We start from the raw sequence: 22,131 nt of genomic DNA, 5'->3' as shown, positions 1-22,131 counted from the left end.
TAATGATGGAGAATTATATTTTCAGACATCACAATATTCTATAGTGCTGTTATAAATAAATTATTGTGTTTTATAGTACATGAGATAAATAGGTCAAAGTAGCAATAGAAATCCATATTTATTCTCATATATATGGTTATATTTCACATATGGGGAGAAGGTTGTGGAACAATTTTCTTGCCCATTTCCTGGTTATTATGTATACTTTCTTAAAGCTACTTTCCTTTATTTTCTCAACTATGATTTAATATGATTTTATTAGGACTGTTTATTTGAAGGTTACAAAAAAATCAACTGAAAATGGGAAGGAAGGAATGATGGAATGGAAGAAGGGAGGAAGGAAGGGAGAGAAAGAGAGGGAAAAAGAAAAAAGGAAGGAAAGGAGGGAAGGTAGGGAAGGAAGGATGGGGTGATTGGCTCTTAACAACTGTAAATCTCTGGAATATGGTTTTTAGGTACCTCTTAGAACACACATTTATGGCATCTATTACCCAGACTTGAGTAATGTCTGGTACATTGTAGGTGTATTTGTTCCTTAGGATATTTTTTCCTGTATACATGGTGCTTGTAATCATTAAGCAGCATCACTTTTGAATATATTGTCACAAATCCTCCAAACAACCATTTGAGGGGCCCTTTTGACAAATGTAGCAACAAAGGCAATGGGTGCTCTTGAGAATTGAAACAAATTTCAAAAGTTCACACAGGTAGAAGTTAGTGGAACTTAGATTTGAATGCGTGGCTTTCTCACACAAAACTTGTTATTAAAACTAAACAGCTATATTGCTTGTTCAGTTAAGGAGAGTGGTATAAAAATTCTTGTGTCTGTGTGAAGTGGCTGGTTAGCGTGACAAATAAGAAATGCGACTATAACAAACAGGCATACAAAGCTCCAAGACAAATTAAGTCCTTCCTCATTTACCAGTTGATGACATTAGTGTAAGGAGGTACCTTTAAATGAAATGTTTCTGGGAAAGAAAGTACTCTTACTATTATTAGACTATCAATCCTGAGAGTAAAAGAACAACTTAAGGGTGATAGATGGGGCCAAGAAAGATGGTTTGAGACAGGTGGACAAATTAGACATGCTCAAGGCAGAATAAAAGAAGAAATCAAAGGGGTATGGGTTTAAATTTCAAAACTGTCCATATTCTGGTCACTTACAGATTTTATAATTTATAAAGAGTAGATACATTTATGAGTATCCCAAGTCTCTAAATTGAAAATCCAAATTGAGGAAAAAAGTGACCTCAAGGAGTCTTTAGTTGATTACAAGAGTTTTTATAAGCAGGGTTGCAGGTATGAAGTAGTTCACCGAAAATCAGTTTTAATCCTTCATCCAACTATCCACTTACTCCAATTTCTCCAAAGGGTAGTAGTACTCCCTTACTTATCAAGCCCCCTTTGGAAGCTGTACCCAACAGGTGGCAATTACCAAATGTTATTAGGCCATTAACTCATAATATTAAAGTTGTAGGGTGATGGCTATAAAACACAGAGCCATATCTTAACACTATAACTTTGATGTTTCCAGAGCAATATACTTGGCATTAGTGACACTCTACTTAAAAATGTACTTTATATGTAAATCCTCATCTTCTTTTTTTGTTGATAGCCAAAGGCATTTTGATTTATAAAATGTTTTAATTATTTTCATAGGCATTGTTTTCATTAACTCAGCCATGGAAACAAACAGTATACCCTCTGTTGCTTCTTTCTGTCAAATGCATTATCAACATTTCATAGGGAAAAATCTAAAGAGGAGTGCACTGATTTTTAAGTGATAAATGACAGAACATATATTTCTATTATGTACCAACAACACAAGGTGAAGTCTGATAATTTACCTAAGATGCTTTTCTGGTTTTAAATGCAACAATATACAGAATAATTTAAAGAATAAAAATGAAAATAAATTTGGGCTTATTAGTCAGTAACCTAATATAACAATACCAGAAGCAAATAGTGAGTATCGTTAAATTCAGGTCTAAGAATACTTGACTCTGTCTGAAAGCAAAAAACTATAAGAAAAATGTCTGTCTCCAATGAACACAATGTTTAGAGTTTTAAAAATTATACCAATTTACACTTCTTTTGCTGCATTTTATTAGAATGTTGGCAAGTTACATGCAGTAGTGACTAAGAAGCTATAATAATAATCTCAACTTTGAAGAGATTATCATAAGAAAATAAATGATTCTTCTAAAATACATACTTATACTTATTAAAATTTTACAGAAAAAAGGATAAATAATTAAAGCACTTAACACTAAGGTCTAGAAGACCAGAGAAAATGAATTGCTAGTTTAGGTAGAATATCCCTTGTTATACAATATATTTTGCCAGTTTGAAGTTGAAGGAGATATAAAAAATGTATTTGAAAATATTCCCTGTGCTCTCTGAAAAAGATGAGGCATAAAATTGTATAGGAACATCAAAAGTGAGATGAGAAGAAACTTGGGGATGCCAGTGGCATGCTCAGAAATGGAAAGAGAGCAAAAAGCTTATTGAAGTGTTTAAGGATATAGGAATAAAATGAGATCTAACAGGGAAGGGCAAAGAACTGTACTGAAAGATGTTCCCAGCTGGAAAAAATCATTTTCAGGTGATTTTTATTTTCATCAAATCAAGTCAGGACATGAAACTGGAGTTAGCATTCCGTTAAAAAAAAAAAAAAAAAGGTTTCCACAAGTTAAGAGGTTTGGTTTATGGATGCTGACAAGCAGTTAAGGGTTATTTGTTACCTGGTGATAGAAAGTGAGAAATAAATTTGATTCATTGGTTTTGGAAGTAAATGGAATAAATCTACTATTCTAAATATTGTTCTTAAAATATATTGTTAGTTTATAATGTGCATCTTTAAATATGTACTATAAGTCATGCTATACTTAATTTCTTAATTTGATTAAAATTATAACCCTTTCGGCTGTTCTCACTGTATTTTTAAGTAAACATATCCACTATTGTAATATAGTAAGGTTTTTCTTTTTCACTTTCAATTTGAATAAGTAAATGTTATTGAACCCTAAGCTATAAAATAAGCATCTGATTATGATTCATAATCTTTTTACTATGCTCCATTTATTGAGCAATATTGAACACCTGCTTGCTATTCATAACACTGGATGGCACTTGATAATATCTTGATAACACTTGATAATATCTTGAGGATATTGCAGCAAAAAAAAAAAAACAACAAAAAACAAAAAAGACCCATGATAGCTTGCTCTCATAAAATTTACCATCTAACAAGGAAGACAGATCATCAGAGCTAAGGGCTGCCCACATTTAGTACCACAAATACCTATTTTCCTGAGTTTAAGGGTCAATCCCCGTAAGCATCTATCCTTCACCTTGAAACACTGAGACAGGATTGATCATGTCCAATTGCAAGCTTCAATGCCACTTGAAAATATTTTACATAGATTTCTTTACAGCACTTACAATTCTATAACATTGTACTCATTTACATATTTTTCTTTATGATTGACCTCACGTTATTTAGACTAGGCCCCATATTTGAATTACTTGTGTATTTCTAGCATAGTGTAGTACCCAAAACATAACAGTTACCAACACATATGTGTTATTTAGGCCTAAGTAAAGCTGGTATAGAGGAGCACTAAAGTTACTCTGTGTAATGATAATAAATATGTTTAGTATACCATAGTTTACAACAGAACCGTTCTTCCTAAGAATCATAATGTTTTTGAAATGTGACAGAACAGATTCAAATGTAACATATCAGAGAAATTCAATGTCTGGTCCAAAAGTAATGAGTCAAATTTAGAAACAAGATGCCCCAGCTCCAAATTATGTGTTTTACACATTTCATCTGTTAAGAAAAATAATATCCAGATTTAAAGATAGGTCAATGGAATTGTCCATTGTTCTTTCAATTCTGTGCTGGGTGCCATGTAGCAAGTCCAACTGAGGATCATCTCAGTCTATAGGGGTGTGTACCTTAGTCTATTTTTCTATCCCTTGATATTATTTGTGGCAAAGCAACTGATTTATGCCCAATAGTAATAAATGTATTATTTTCTAGTAGAAAAAGTAACAGTAAAGGTTATGGTTTATAATACTATGCTACATCAACTGTAAATTTCTTTATAAAAACCCCGCATTATTTCTGCATGCCATTTTAATGTACTTATCTGGATCTCAGCTCTTCAAATGATATCTGAGCCAGTTTTACCATGTTACTAGTGTCCTCATTAATGAGTTTACTTACTAAATGGTTGACATGTTCAGTTTTTGTCCATATCATGCATACTTCTTACTTTCTGCAGTTTATAGTTCAGTATCACATTTAGAGTTGATTTTGCTGTACAGGAACTCATCCCTCCCTTCTTTCAGTAACTGTTCCTTCCCACCCAATCATGTGAATGGGGTGGGGCTGCTTTCCTAGTATACTTCTTTCCCGGCCATGAGTTTGAGAACATGTTGCAGGACATTCCAGTTACAGAACCACGTTTTACTGCCTAACAAAGCATTTGTTAAATTAAGACAGATCTTTATTCTTCCCCATATATATATTTCTTTTATCTTAGGAGTTTAAGGGAAGGCAGATTTGGATAACAGAGCTAGCTGAATGATAATCAGGGGTTATCAACCACATTTTTCTCACCACTTTGAGAAGCAGAGGAGAAAAAGGAAAAAAATTGAGAATGGATTTTGATGATGTCCCAAAGTACCTGCATCAAATTTTGCTTGAAGCCACATTATTTCTAGTTCTCCCTAGTGAGACAGAAAAAAATCATGTTTTTGCTTAAGGGAGTTTGATTTGTTTCTGTTTCTTATAACCAAAGAATCCTAACTACAGGGTTAAGCAATGGAAATACTGAAATATGGATTTAGGAAACAAACATAGTAAATATGGACATATTTTACATGAAATAATGAAGGCCTAAATTAAAGTAAATATTCAAAATTCATATATTTTAAACATCATTGATTTTTAACTGGAATCTCTTCAGTCGAAAAATAAAACCACAGATGATGAGAAAGCAATATTATTAACAATTCAGACGTACTACTAGAAAATTTTACTGAGAATGATAAAACATAATTGCAATAACAAATCAAAACAACAGGTGCTGTAATAATCAACAGCTCAGGAATTTTTATGTTTGCTGAATATCTTAATATAACATTGAAAGTTAAATAGATAAATTGACATTTTGGATGAAATTATATCCAGTCATGAAGAACATCATTTTTAACCACATTCTAAAAATTGGGTATGTAGGGAACTTTTTGAAGCTATGGTAATACAGATTTATTTTAAAAATATTTGCTAGTAGATTGTCAAAAGTTTTAAATATAACTGTTTAAAATCATCATGAAGGCGCATTTTGTGCTTTTAAGGGACCATTTTCCTTTTATTACAAATCATAGGAGGGAATAACTGATGCTTGTATAAAATTATTTATAGTACACTTTCTTTTATCTGAAAAAAAGAAATGGCAAATTTTACCTGAGAAAGGGATCCAGTAAGTAAGCTTTGTCTTTAAAATACATTGAAAATACTAGAACCTTCAAAACTGCCTTCTACACTCTCTTACTTGGGGCACAGATGACTCACCTTTCACTAGTTACATCAATTCGGACATTCTGAAAATGTCATCTTTGCCTTCAATTTGTGCCTAACTTTTATCACATGCAATCTCATGTAGACTTTCCTACCAAAAAGTAGAGAAGGAAGTGGAGGGTGAAGGGAAAATTTCAATCACTGAAATCTTTATCTATGTTCGTTGCTATTTTTCTCATTATCCTGAATCATCTGCAGACAGTCAATTTGAGTGCACTCTTCGAGGACCTCGGCATAAGTACCTATTAAAACACTGTATTATTACAGTGATTGCTTTGTATGGGTAGCTTTCATTACCTGATTTCTGGAAAACAGAGACAAGATATTCATCACTTTTATCCACAGGACCAAGCCCTGTGTTATTAAAAAGTGAGATCCATTATCTATTTATATTTAATTAATTAATATGACAGTTTCTAAATTCACTTTTCTAAGAGATGGTGAGTTCTAAATACATACATTTGATCCCATATAATACTCCCTGTCATGTTTAACTCTTCCTCAGTTATCCTGTTCTGTTGACAGACTGTATAGACGGTATTGCATAATTTAAAAGAAGAGGTAATTTTACTACCTGTTAGGAATTTATACATATTTAATTCATTGCCACTCTGATAGACTTTCGAGAGGGTTTTCACAGTGATGAGAAGGTGGGTATATTCATCATTTGGCCTTGGAGACACTCTAAAAGCTCATGATTATTAAACTTGTTTAATGGGGGCATTAAGTTTTCTTAAGTTTCTGACAATGTTTAACATCTTCTATTATCCACAAAAGATATGCATCCTAAGAATTTTACCTATTTTAATAATTTTATCTTTTATCTATTTTAAAAAATTTTGCCTGTTTTTTTCTTTCTCAGAGGTTAAAATTTTAGCTTCCTATTGGATGTTAGTGTATATTGTTTACTTAAAAATATTCATTATAGAATGAAATACATTATCAAATGAGAAAAATATATGGCTAATCACTATAAAAATGTAAGTATTTTATCATTATATATTACATGTATCTATTTTATGGCAGCACCTATATTTTCACAAATGCAAAGCATTATATATCTTTTATAATTCATACACTTCTACATGTTATTATGCAAAACATATTGCAACCAATCATACACATTAACTACTTTCTGGATTTGTAAGTAGTTTTCTTTCTTGCTGCATTCATTGTGTCAGCAGTGACAATATTTAATGAATAACGCATGGGTAGGCTCTTCTCCTATGCAATGATGGAAGTTACTTATATAAATGTACTTTTTTTCCAACAATAACCACAGCAGATGTTAGAGTTCCACTCGTGTCATATTTTCAAACTGGCCACACTTTTACACTTCAGAAAAAAAAAAGTACGGAAATCAAATATTTTATATAAGATTGCATTCCAAAAAATAAGCAGTTATTCCTTCTGAGTGCAGGTACATTGGAGAATTTAAAGACAGTGAGTGAGATCTTGCTTTAAACACAGTGCCTCCAGCACACAGGACTTTATATAGGTGCCAAGGGACTGAGGTCCATGACGATTCCACATATCCACCTGCTCTTTATTGCAAATAAAACAACAGTTAAACATTGAGTAGATCTGGCATTACATATAGGCAAGCCAGGTATCTCCTTCAAGTGAAAGTAATTTACTTAGGTTTGTCTAGGGCTTTATTAAAAGCTGTCACTCAAAAAAAAAAAAATTAGACCATTTTAGAAGTCTTAGAGCAACGAACATATTGCTGTAGAGTAAGCAGTTGGAGTCAGACGTGTTCTGCCACTAGGTGTCACTTAACCTCCTGGAACAGTTTTCTTCTTCTAAATTAAACACCTATATTTGATCTCTGTGATTCTCTTCAGCACCAATATTTATGATTATGTGTAGAGATAAGAAACAGAAAATGTGTCTGAATGTTCATTTTATTGGATGGATAAGTAACCTTCTCCAGGAATCTTACTCTTCTCAAGGGACCTGCTCCGCACAAACTGTTCTGCTTGTTCTTTCTGCCTGGATGTCCTCCCCTCAGAGTAGCCTCCTGGCTAGCTTTCTCACTTTTATTAAGTCTTTGCTTATTCATCACCACCTAAATGAGGTATTCCTGATGATTCCACATAAAATAGTAACCTTCCCTCCATCTCTCTACACCAATATTCTCTATGCCCTCTTATCCTTACTCTACCTTTTCTTTTATTCATTGCACTTTTCTCCTTCTCCCACATTAATGAAGCATCCATATTCTTCCAGCTAGAATATAACGTCTCTGAGGGCAGGAGGCTTTGTTTCAATCACTGGAGTGTGTACAACACCCAGAACAGTGCCTGCACTTAGTGATCATTAAAAAAAAAAATTTGTGCAATGAATGAAGTACTCAGAGACCCATGCTGACATATTAAACATGTAACATTTTAAAATAATCTGAAGACAAAATATGCCTCTTCAAAGTAACAAATCCTCACTTCCTCAAACTAAAAGAGACTGAGAAAGTATATACGTTGGTTTGAATAATTAAAAAAGGAGAAATGTACCTAATGCATACTTTCAATCGAAATGTTGAAAATAGAATCTTCTTTTTCACTCAAAGGAATCCCAGAGTAAGAACTAAGGGCAGGAAAGGAAAAGACAACAAAATAAGGGGAGTTTGAAAAAAGAAAAAAGATGCTATCTCTTAGGTGGTGTGAGGGGAAGGCAAATCTCACCCCTTCATCACCTCTCCTCCATCGTATCCTACAATTCAACGGAGCCCTCATCATTCCTGGGGGGAAAAAAACAAACCTGGGATGCTAAGAAACTTTGAAAAACATCATCTTAAGGAGGGAATACTTACTAAGGCTAGAACCAGACTTGTCTAAAATATAATGATGAAATATTTATCCTAAGTCAGATTTTGATGGGTCTTGCGGGCCTGGTTCAGCGGATTATGTCTTTATCTTATAAGAAGAGGGAATCAAAGGAGTGATTTAATCAAATACAGCAATCCAAGTGTTTGCGTATTCTAGAAACATACAAAGCATTTTAAAAGGTTGACTAAATTAATGAGATGTTCATTTAATTTAGGTAACTTAGTTTACAAAGAGATCATGTATTGTGTCCTTCTAATTTGCTAAGACGAGGCATACAGGGAGGGAACCACTTTTCCTCACTTAGACTGCCACTAACCACGTCCATTGCATGGCTCTCTATCAGGGCACAATAAGAAAACAGAAGCAACAGACTTAAAACTTGACTTTAATTCTTGAGTCCCAGTGTTATCAAATAAGCCTTTGTACCCTCCAAATCACTTCCAACTAAACTGACATACAGATGAGTCCTATACACTTGCAGTGATCATTTTAGTCCCTGACATTTCTACTAGTGGTTGCTTAGCATAAACATACACAAATGAGCTATAACTCTGCTAATCTACTCCATTTAGCTATCTTAGTGATCTATCTGGACCACCAAGTGATAATGTTTCAAAACATTTGTACAGATTGAGTGGAGTGACCAACATGAGCCTAACTACCTACTGTGGCATCCAACTGAAATGGCTCTGATGGTTCAATGCCAGGTTAGGCAAATTGTGTCACGATGGTATATTTTCATAGAAATATCGAACCATTATTCTTACAGATAGCCCTGTTAATACAGTGTGGTGCCAATTGTGTCTATGTTCATTCAACTCATAAAATTCAGTGTGAAGAAGCACCTGACTTTATGCTGAAACAAAAAATGTTAATCATTAACAGTCGCATCAGATTCTCCTCTAATCTATGTTCAAGTGACTGCAAAATGGAATACTGATGAGCGGAATTCCCTTGTTCAAAAAGTCTATTGACTTCACACTCACACTCCCTCAGTGGTTTATATAAAACTCAAAACTCTGTTTCTTGTGTAGCTCAAGGGCATACTACTGACACATACAGCATTTCAATTAAACTTGAATATATATAATAAATATATTCTACTTGGAGCATCCTTATTTATTAATGTTAGTTGATAGTACAATATGTTTGCATATTGCTAATAGTAAAATTATTTTTATGTACATGTTGCTTAAATTCATAATGGCCAAAACCTGAACAGAAATAACCCTACAATGTTTAGAAGAGGAATCGATAAGCAAATTGTGGTGTGAGCACAGAATGGAGATATACTTTACATTTAAAAGTTAATAAGCTACTAATAACGTATGACAACCTGGATGAATCTCAATACCTGGGCAAAAGAAGCCAGACAAAAAGAACACGTACAGCATAGCTGCAGTGAAATGAAATTGACAAAAAGCAAACTTAACCTACAGGAAGTAGATTACATTTTGTTTTGGCTGATGTGTGTCTTGGAAGCCAGGGCTATGGGGACTATCAGGACTATAGGATTTACTGTAAAGTTAGTTGAAAATCATTTTGAGTGATCAGTGGAAACACTCTATGTCTTGATTTTGGTTGTCTATTCCTGGGTTTATAAATTTGTCACAACTATGCTTTTAAACTCTTTATAAATTTCAGTAGGTATCAATGAAACCTGAAAAAATGATAAATATAAAAATAAACTTTGGTAACATTGCACTGAAGGTCTCCTCTGGATTCTGAGGAATATACAGAGAATAAGGAACAGCAAATATTGCCAAAAAGCCTTTTTATTTGTCCCCAAAGTTCCACTCTTCCTCATAGTTCCCCAAATCACTCATCTGTTCTAAATTTTCTTTAAAAAAAACAAACGAATTGATCAATACATGTGTGTCTCTTTATTCCTCCAACCCCAGCATCAACCTGTCTCAGGAGCTCAACTTTTCATTATCTGAAGTAAATTAGTGCTTTCCGGTTTTATTCCAGTTGTCAAGAGGCAGGAAAAAAAAATGAAGATTAAAAAAGGGAGGGAAGAGGGAGAGGGAAGGAAAGACCAGAAGAGAAAGGAGCTTACAGCTTGGTTGTTTTAAAATAAATATCATTGCATTATTTTTTTTACTGATACTCTTAACTAAAATGTAGGATGTATTCATTCTCTATTAGTGAAATATAAACTGATGAGATAAGAAACATGGCAAGGGAATCATTCATGGTCACAACTCTGCTATATTTTTTCTTTCCCTTTGTTCTGCAAACCTGGGATTTTCTTAAGGGGGGAGAGTCATTCTGTTTATCTTTTTTCTCACCAAACCTTATTACCAATAAATAAATACTAAGTATTTGTTGCCCTGAGAATTCTTTCAAGAAACTGTCATTATCCTCTCCTCACCCTCCTGCCTCTAACACACTGCTAGAAATAATTCAACTTAATAGATAATGTATATTACAACTCTACTATGCCACTAATCAGAGGCTGTCTGATTAAGGTGACCACCTTCTCAATGGATACACTGGAGTAGTTGAAATCAACGTATCATGTTTCCTAGTTTCGCTGAAGGTGAGACTTAATTATTGGCACAAATCTGGTCACACACTCTGACTTGCATGGGCAAAAGGAAAGAGTCTTACTCTACTTTTGTTGATGACTCAAATATATACAATTGAGACAGCTGAATGCAATGGAAACTGACGTCTTCAAGGGAAAGAGGATTGCAAGGAGAGATAATAGGATTCATTAAAGAAAAAAAAATCACTCAACTCGGGAACTCTGGTATGGCTCAGAAGACTTAGCAGAAGTACATTAGAGAAGAGACTGTTACAGATTTCTGTCGGCATACGTCCTAGTGCACCCTCATATCCTTTCTCCTAGCACACACTTTTTACACGTATGCTATAAATCCCACATGGTTATTTTTGCCTTAAATAGATAATTATCCTTCAAGGGGATTAAAATATGAAGATGTATTTTATATTTACTCACGTATTTCCACCTCTGGGGCTCTGTTTCTTTGCATAGATCCATGATTCCATTTAATATTATTTTTCTTTGAGCTAAATAACTTCTTTTGACATTTCTAATAGCTCGGATCTAGTGATCATAGTGGATCCTGTCAACTTACGTTAATTTGATATTTCATTATTTTCTTTATTTTGAAACGCACTTTTTCATATAAAAATCTATATTGACTTTTTTGTCCTTTATTTCTGTGTGCCTCACTTTTAAAAAACCCTTTATTATAATAACTAATAATTACAGATTCAAAGGAAGTAATGAATAAATAGAGAGGCTACATGCACCCTTCATTCAGGTTCTTCTGATGTTAACATCTTGTGTATCTATAGTACATCAAAGGCACAACTGGGGGAATCCACAGAGTATATTCAGATTTCACCAGTTATATAGTCACTCATTTGTATGTGTTCCTCTGTGTGTGTTTGTAAATCTGCAACTTTACTACATGTGCGGCATCGTGTAATTACCACCACAATTAAGATATGAAACTATCATCATCAAAAGCTCCCTACTAAAATTCCTTTCTTCCTATTCTTTTTCCTATTTCTTATAGGGATCCCCCCATCTCTAACCAGCATCAACCACAAATATGTTTTCCTTCTCTATAATAATGCTATATTATGAATATTAGATAAATAGAATCATACAGTATGTATTCATTTGAAATTCTTTTTTTATTCACCATAATTTCCTTAAAGTTCATCTAAGTTGTTCCATCTATTAATAGTTAGTTTCTTTTAATTGCTGAGTAGTATTCCATATTATGATTGTACCATTGTTTTTCAAACCATAGAATTCAGTAAAAGTTTTACTTTCTCTTTAATCTTTGAGCACTTCAAATATATCATTCTTTTGTCTTCTGGGTACAGTAGCATTGATTCTGATAAGAATATCTTGTTTTCTTAACCTGTGATTTTCTGTATATTATGTGTCTTTAAATTTTCTCTTTGACCTTGTTACAAAAATATTCTCTTTATCAACAGTTTTCTGGAAATAATTTATGATTTGAGGTGGGGTGTGTATGTTTATTTTTTTAAATTTTATTCAGCTTGAAATTCACAGACTAAATTAGAACTCTGGGCTTATAGTTTTCATCCATTTAGAAACTTTTTGGCTATTATTTTTGCAAATATGTTTTCATCCTCCTACCCATCCTTTCCCTCTGGATTCCAGTAATACATGTATTACAACATTTAATATTGTCTTACAAGTCACTAATGCCATTAATTATGTTTTCAACATAATTACAGGGCAAGCAATCAGTAGTTTTTTCTCTATGATTAATATAGATAATTTCTATTGATGTATCTTCAAATTCACTAATATTTAACTCCACTGTGTCCACTCTGCTAATAAAACATCCAGGAAAGTTTTATTGTAGACATTTGAGTTTTTTAATATCTTTCTCTCCTTGTTATAGTCATTGTTTTCTTTATATCATTGAGCACATTCACAGTCTTTATGAATTTATGATCACAATACTATTGGCTATTTTTCTCATTTTATAAGTAATATTTTCTTGCTTATTTTTCTGATTAGTAATTTTCATGTTTGGATAGTATTTCTAATTTTGTTTTCAAAAACCAAATTAAAAAAAATTAAAGTGTTATTTTCATTCTGGCAGGCAGTTATCTACAGATCAACTGAACATTTTGAAACTTATTTATACACTTTTTTTTAGGACACTACTGGAATAAAGCCTACAGCCTACTACTAAGCAGTACCTTTCCGATGTCTAGAGAATACTCCATGTATTCATAAAGTTGTTCTGCAATGGCTGGTGTGAACTTGAATGATTCACAAGCCTCTGAGTTCTAGGAATTGTTTGGTTCATGGTTTTCCTGCAATTATTCTTTCCTGGAATTTTTTCTTTGCTTGAATTCATGACATTTTACTCTGTGGATATACAGGTTGATATGCAGTCAGCGTCTCAAGAGGATGCTTTACTGGTTTCTGAGCCTCTTTCTCTAAATATCTCTCCTTCCCAGCACTGGCCCTGAGAATTCTTGTTGAGTCTGCCTGCTTGAACTCTGTTCTTTGTCTCTTCAACTCAACAAGACTGCTGGGCTCTGTTTACTTTCCCTTCCCAGCTTTACAGTCTGGAGAGTGTCTCCAGGCAGAAAGACCAGTTTTCCTAGGTCTCCCCTCATTTGCCTTTCTTCCCTCAGTGATAGAGCAGTTCTTTGCTGATTGCTGTCCAGTGTTTGAAAACGGTCATCTAATAGTTGCCCAGTTTTCCAGATTTTTATAATATGAGGTTGGACATTATTTTTACCCATACTTTAAAAATCAGATTTGTGTTTCATTTGAGGGGATTTCTTTACTGCAATGGTTGCAAACCTAAAGGTAATTAAATGTATCTAGCTTATAATTAGTAGTAACAGACTAATAATTAGTAACATAATAATTACTAAATAATAATATATATTAGTACATAATAATAACAATAATAATTAGTGACAAAATAATAATCAGTAATAACTGCTACCAATGTAACCACCAGTCACTCTACATTAAATCCTTGGGGAATTATACTTAATCTTCTCAACAATATTATGATTATTTTAATACTACAGTCTTTTCAAGGATGAAGATTTTGAGGCTCAAACTACTGAGAAAAATGTGATGTCACATGTCTAAAAATTAGCAGCACTGCAATTCATTCATTCTTTCATTCAACAATTATTCTTGAGTGCCTAGTGTGCTAGGCGTGGGGAATAAAGCGATAAAAAGCAAAAGCTCATGCAGCTTACACTGCAGTGGCAATATACTGAAAGTATCAATATTATTAAGTATGATATATAATAGTATAGATGCTGATAAGCCCTAAAAATATAAAGCAGGGAAACAGCACAGGGACTATTTGAGGGTAATTACAATTTAGATAGTGTACCTAGGGGATGCTCTGGGAAATAGTGTCCTTTGAGTTAAGATCTGAAGTAGGTGAGGGGCCTGAGGGAGACTTAGGAAAAAGCAGTAAGGGATGAGATCAAAAAGTTAGGAGTTTGGGGTGGAGAGATACAGTTTGTAGAATCTTATAAACCATTCTAGGAATTTTGACATTTATGTGAGTGAGAAGGATTCCCCACTGCACTGTTTTCTTCAGAGGAGAAAAAAAGATCTACTTTGTTTTAAAGAATCATTCTGGATGCAGTGTTTAAAATGAACCTAGGGGACAGGTGCTAAAGTAGGAAGAGCTGTAAGAGGCTATTGTAATAATCCAGGGTTGAGATGACTGGGCTTTGTATCATAGCAATAAATGGGCAGGCAGTGAAAAGCACTCAAACTATGTATCTATAAACCTTATATTCAAACCTGGGCCTGCCTTGCTCCGAACTCTATGTGCCTTTCAATTTTCTCCTTTACGTTAAAATCTCCTTTTCATTATTTAACATAGTTAGCATACAAGTACTTATTAATGTATAACAAATTATACATAATTTGTTGAATTAGTTAATAATGAATGGTGAATTTCAAAATTCTCCATATAGAAACAACAAGCTTTGTCAGCACCTCCCCACACACCTGTGTGTACGTATACTTGTCAATAATTAAAGTCAAAGGGCAGAATCAAGATGGCAGAGTAGAATGATCCTAAGCCCACCTCCTTCCACACACACACCAAAAATAAACCCACATATAGAACAACGCTCTCAGAATGCCCTAAAGACTAGCAGAACACCTCTTTTACAATTAAGGGTATAAAGAAAAAAACACACTGAGATGAGGAGGGACAGAGATGCCACCTAGTCAGAATCCACAATTTCAGCTGGCAACCCACAAGCAAAAGCTGTACTGCAAACTCAGAAATCCTTTATAAGGAGAAAGGTATTTGAGCCCCACAATTTATTTGGCACCCCAGCCTTGGGGAACAGCATTGAGGACAAACCTCCTAAACTGATTTGTTAATATTTTTTGAGGATTTTTTCATCTATATTCATCAGGGATATCAGTCTGTAATTTTCTTTTGTTTTGTAGTGTCTTTGTCTGGTTTTGGTATCAGGGCAATGCTAGCTTCACAGAATGAGTTTGGTTTCCTAGTCACAGCAATCAGGCAAAAAAAGAATAAAAGGCACCCAGATTGAAGAAGAGGAAGTAAAGCTGTCACTATTTGCAGATGACATGATAGTATATAAAAAACCCTATAGACTCCTCAAGAAAATACCAGAACCACTAAATGAATTCAGTGAAGTTGCAGGAGACAATACACAGAAATCTATTGCATTTCTATACCTAACAAAGAACTATCAGAAAGAGAAATCAAGAAAACAAGCCCACTTACAATCACATCAAATGAATAAAATACCTAGCAATAAATTTAACCAGGAGGTAAAGGAGCTGTGCTCTGAAAACTATAAGAAATTATATGAAAGAAATTGAAGGTGACACAAATAAATGGAAAGATCTACCCTGCTAGTGGATCAGAAGAAATAATGCAGTTGACCCTTGTGCTACATCGGAGTTAGTGGCACCAACCACACATGCAGTCAACATAACTTTATAGTTGTTTTTGGGCCCACGGTTCCATATCCACAGATTCAACCAATTGCTGATTGTGTAGTACTGCAGTATTTACTATTGAGACAATTCTGTGTGTAAGTAGACCCTCACAGTTCAAACCCATGTTGTTCAAGGATAAACCATATTGTTAAATGTCCATACTACCCAAAGCCATCTACAGATTTAGCACAATCTCTATCAAAATACCCATAGCATTTTTCATAGAACCAGAACAAATGATCCTAAAATTTACATGGAACCACAATGGACTCCAAAGAGCTAAAGCAACTTGAGAAAAAAGAACAAAGCTGGAGGCAGTATACTCCCTGACTTCAAACTATAGTATGAAGCTATAGTAGTCAAACAAGTATGATACTGGCACATAAACAGACATATAGATTAATGGAACAAACAGAGAGGCCAGAAATAAACCCACACTGATATGGCCAATTAATCTGCCAGAAAAGAGGCAATATAATACAATAAGGAAAAGACAGTTTTCAGTAAGTGGTGATGAGAAAACTGGACAGCTACATGTGAAAGAATGAAACTAGACTATTTTCTCACACCATGTACAAAAATAAACTCAAAATGGATTAAAGACATAAATGTGAGACCTGACACCATAACACTCCTAGAAGGAAACACAGGCATTAAACTCCTTGATATTATCAATATATATCTGGATATGTCTCCTCAGATGTGGGCAACAAAGCAAAAATTAACAAATAGAAACTAAAGTTTTTGCATGGCAAAGAAAACCATCAACAATCAAAAGGCAACCTACTGAAAGATGAAAAATATTTGAAAATTACATTTCCAATAAAGGTTTTATATCGAAATATATAAAGAACACATATAACTCAGTATCAATAAAATAAACAATCCAATTAAACAATAGGCAGAGGACCTGAATAGGCACTTTCCAAACAAGATATACAGATGGTCAACAGGCACATGAAAACATGCTTAACATCGCTAATCAGCAGGGAATGCAAATCAAAACCACAGTGAGATAATCACCTCGCACCTGTCAGGATGGCTATCACCAAAAATGACAATAAACCATAAGTGTTGGTGAGGATGTAGAGAAAAGGAAAATCTTGTGAATTATTGATAGGAATGCAAATTGATGCAGCCACTATGGCAAACAGTATGGAGATTACTCAAAAAAAACTAAAAATAGGACTACCGTATGATCTAGCGATTTCACTTCTGCGTATTTTATCTGAAGTAAACAAAAACATTAATTCAAAAAGGTATGTGCACCCAATGTTCATCACAGCATTATTTACAAAGGCCAGGATATAGAAGCAGCCTAAGTGTCCCTTGATATATATAGACGACCACTCAGTCATTTAAAAAAATAATTTTCACTGTTTATGATAACATGAATGGACTCAGAGTTCATTAGGCTAAGTAAAATAAGTCAGACAAGAAAAGACAAATACCACATGTTTCCCCTTACATGTAGAAACTAAAAAACAAAACAAATGCACAAACAAAAAAGAAACATGACTCAGTGTACTTGTAATTGCCAGAGCAGAGGCAGGTGGAGGGATGGGCAACATAGGTGAAAGGGGGTTAAGAAGAACAGCTACCAGTCATTAAGTAAGTAAGTAACAGGAATGTAATGCACAGCTCAGGGAATACAGTCAATAATACTGTAATAGCATTTTACGGTGCATAGTGCATACAAATATTGAATCACTATGTTGTACACCTGAAACTAATATTTGAGTCAACTATACTGCAATAAATCACAAAATCAAAGGTCATCATGCTTTAAAAATTGTAGTGCAAACAATGCTAGGCAAATGAGAAAGCAGACTACTTGGAGACAACCAGTGGAAGTGGGTTAGGGAAGCAGAGCTGGGCTGACAGAGTGCATAACTATTAAAATATTGAAGAAGAAGTTAAGTGTTGAGAACCTAGAGACAAAGAATAATAAATATATATGGCAGAACGCCATAACAGGTGACATAATAAAGTGTTAAAGTGGTTGCCGAAAAGAAGAAGATGCCATTCTGTTTATGTTTGGTTTACTTTCTACAGCCTATCTGCCATTATTTGTAACATAGTCAATAAAGACTTGACCCAGATGATGAACAGGGGAATTGTGTTGTTTCTCTTCTTCCTCTGGAAAAAGAGGAAAAGACTGGTTAAGTTTTAAGAGTAAGCTAGTTTTTAATAATAAAAAGACTCATTCACCATGATCACTGAGATCCTGAAATTATATGTGCAGAGCAGAGGTATACACAAAAACCGAGGCACAGAAATTATTATGTGACTGGTTTATTTCTCCTGTCTGTTATCTTCCTTTTCTGGCAACAAGATTTCCGTCCAAATGGCTTCCAATTAATTAGATTAATTATTAATTACTTTTTTCTAATTATCTTCATTGGTGCATCAAAATCCTCTACAAAAACTCTGCCAATATTTTATGGAGTCACTCTTCCTGTTCTCTCACAGAAGATGAGGTGATAGATCATGCTGTTAGCACGGTCAGAACTAAAATATATGAAAAGTATGATTTGTTCTCATCAAGTCAGGTCTTGCAAATTTGATACATAATTCTGTGATTATCTAATATAAAATAACATATATTACATATTTACATGAGAAAACAGTATTTCACTAGTAAAGCGTTCAGTGGTAGAGTTATTCAGTCCATTATTTGGGATATTCTTTGTATTACATAACTGTAAATTTGCATTTGTAAAATTCATACTTCTTATTCCTAGACTGCATCTACTACTGTGATTCCAGCAAAATTGTTGCTAGCAGGATAATGTAACTCAGTAATCATCAACCCTATTTTTCAGTAAGTATATGTAAATAATTAAAGGGAGTCTTCATGTCAAATCACATTAGTGAAGTAATATATCAAACATCTCTTACAGCAAATCCACAAAACTCATGGATTAACTGTTTATGATCCCAACTTGAGAAATCTGGCAGCATGTAGTGTCGATAAGTTATATTAACTATTGCTTATTTTGTGGCAATCAATATATATTTTATGCAGCAACCCATTTAATTCACTTAATTCACCTGTGATGGTTAATTTAACGTGTCAACTTGATTGGGCCAAGGGATGCCCAGATAGCTGAAAAACGTTATTTCTGAATGTGTCTGTGAGAGTGTTTGAATCTGTACACTGAGTAAAGATCACCCTCACCAATGTGACTGGGCAGCATTCAATCCACTGAAGGTCTTAAAAGAATGAAAAAGTGGAGGAAGAGTGAATTTACTTTCTTTGCTTGAGCTGGGACACACATATCCTGCCCTTTGACATCAGTGCTCCTGATTCTGGGTCTCCAAACATAGACAGGATTACATCACTGGCTTTCCTGGTTCCCTAGCTTGCAGACGTCAGAGTATGGAATTTCTTGGTCTCTATATATTGGTTCTTATAATAAATCTCTTCTTACATCTATCTGTTTATCTACCTATCTACCTATCCATCCATCTATCCATTCATCCTTCCATCCACCTACCCACCCACCCATCTACCCACTCTATTGGTTCTGTTTCTCTGGATAATCTTAATATACTTCCCCACAATCCCATAATAAATGTACTTTTATTTATTTTGTTTTTAATAAAACTGGAAAAAAACATTTGAATAAATTATCTTATATTACCTGGCTGTTAAGTAGTCAAGCTAAGTAAACCTCTGTCAAAGCATAGGTTTTGATAGATACAGACATGGTCTTCTACAAATGAATCTTTTACATGAGTCTACACTTATAAAATAGATTAACGCTTTATTTTATAAAAAATTAGCTTTCACATTTTAATAGCAATTTTCATATGAATTATATGCTTACTTGTATTACATTTCTCAGGGATATACCATACTATTACTATGTATAATTTTTCAAGTTCTTTTTTATGTGCATATTTGGAAAATCTATTGTAATAGATGGTACTGTACAGTGCTTTGTAATTTGGGCTTGGAATCAAAATATCCAAAATTATATCAGAGCTCATAAATTTATTAATGGTGTGAATTTGGCAAATGTCATACCCATTTAAGCCTGGAAAATAGAGATAATAATACTTAACACAAAACTTTGCTGATGAAATTAAATATAACATCTCAACTACATAAGATAATTATTGGCTCAGGGTAAATGCATAGTAAATTATAATAATTTTCTTTTATTTCTATAGATAGCTTTATGTTTAAAAACATAAACTGTCATACATTCTATGTAGAGATGGTTCTAAATTTAACCAAGGAAATTTGAGTCTTGAATTTAGTGTTCTCATAGCTTATAATGTCCCTATTTAACCAAAATGCAGTAATGCCTTTTACCACACACATGAATAAATGTTTCATGCTACATGCAAATGTGAAATGTAAGGATTCTACTGATCACTTCGTGAAGTGATCAGTTTTATTATTTCAATTTAGAAATTCAGCTGCAAAATATAAGCCTCTGTGCTACTGTGGTAGCACATTACACCACTCCAATTATGCAGTATATGCTTCGTTCCTGGAGAAATGTAAATTAGCAGCTTTTCCATATTTATAATCAGTATATTCAATAAGGGATTTAAAATGTACTTTAAACTTTAATTTCTTGTAACTACTCTTTTGCTTGAATTCCAGAAAGACCTCTGAAAGACTTTTACTTTAATTTATAAATTCCATTAATTTTTACACATTGGAAGAATGAACATTTATATATGAGCTGATTATCTTTCTTAGAATTACTGGGAATTACTGGTGACTAAACCATGCTTTAGAGCCCAAATTAAATCTTAGTTTTTTTCATAATCCAACAGGAACATTATTTTTCTTCATCACTTTAAAGGCATCAATTGCAAGCAAAAATGTGACAGAATGGAGAGTTTCCCTCTCAAAGTATGTATCATTAGTACATTTTCTATTAATTAAAATCATTAAGGACAATAAAGACCACTATGCTCTACACAATCTCCACAAAGTTGACATCTTAGATAAAATCAACCAATTCTGTGAAGGACTCATGCTACCAAAAATCATGCAAGGAAAAATATACAATCTTAATAGGCCTATATCTATTGAATAAATGTATTTAATAACTAATAAGCCCTCCAAAAAGAAATAATCAGGTTCAGATTGTTTTACAGATGATTTACAGAACATTTAAGAAAAAAATGAGACCAATTCTCTATAATTTTTTCTAGACTATAGAAACAAGGGAAGCACTTCCTAACTCATAATACAAGGTAAGCAAGAATCCAATTATACAACAAATGTATGGATCAATTTAACAGAACTGGGGAGGAAAAAAAAAAGCTACTGATCTAAGTCTGGAAATGAGTGGAGTTTGTAAAATTAAAAATAATTTGTTTTTAATTTTACTGTATGTAAGCAATATACTCTAGTTGATAAAGTTAAACCCTGAGGGTATAGGTTAACAGTTCTGATACTGTTAGAGCAGGCAGATAGCTAGATATGAACAAAAGGAAGGGGACACAGACCAAATGGCAGGAATTGGACAGAAAGGAGGGGCACAAGCCAAATGCAGGAAACCAGACATCATGTAAGCACCAGGGGTCCCTGGGCAGAGAAAGAAAAGCAGGAACCTTGGGCTGACAAAGGGTCACACCTTTTGGGCTGATGAGTGGTCTGGAGATGGACAAAGAAAGATGAAAAAGGCAGGAATTTCCAGTGTTCAACTGTAACCTTTTGCTCATTATGCCTTCATTTCAATAAAATTAGCCTTGCAGATTAGAAGTGCCCATCATGCACCAACACCATGACACTTCCAATCCAGACTAAATAAGGACAAAAATCCCTCCTCCCTTTGGGAACATGGAGTTGGGATGATAATTAGGGAATATGACCTCAAACCCTTCCCTCCGCGACTAATATTCTGCCCATTAATGTTTACACCCTATGTAACTAACTTGCCAAAGAAACACAGGGCAGGCACTCACCTGAGCCTGACCTCTCTCCTCTTGAAAGTGTACTATCCATCCTTTAATAAATTCTCACTTTACTTTTTTTCACCACTATGTCTTGCCTCTGAATTCTTTCTGGGATGGGACAAGAACCTGGAACATTGGTTGCATCCACCAGCAATAATACTACTATAAATACACACTGGAACTGAACAATTAGGTAAATAGATGGCAGGCAACTGAAGATTTCTAACATCATTTCTGAATTAAAAAAAAAAACAAAACCCATGATCCTCAGAGAAATGACTGATTAT

At 33.9% G+C, this 22,131-nt stretch overlaps 1 long non-coding RNA gene across 1 annotated transcript in view; it reads right to left on the bottom strand.

The window, feature by feature from the left end:
* The window catches only part of LOC116664254, a 394,516-nt gene that overhangs the window by 86,757 nt on the left and 285,628 nt on the right, over window positions 1-22,131 (bottom strand). The window lies entirely within an intron of this gene.

This window comes from Camelus ferus, chromosome 6, assembly GCF_009834535.1.
Source record: "Camelus ferus isolate YT-003-E chromosome 6, BCGSAC_Cfer_1.0, whole genome shotgun sequence".
In the NCBI taxonomy this organism is placed as follows: Eukaryota; Metazoa; Chordata; class Mammalia; order Artiodactyla; family Camelidae; genus Camelus; species Camelus ferus.
This window is presented reverse-complemented; position numbering and strand designations above follow the sequence as displayed.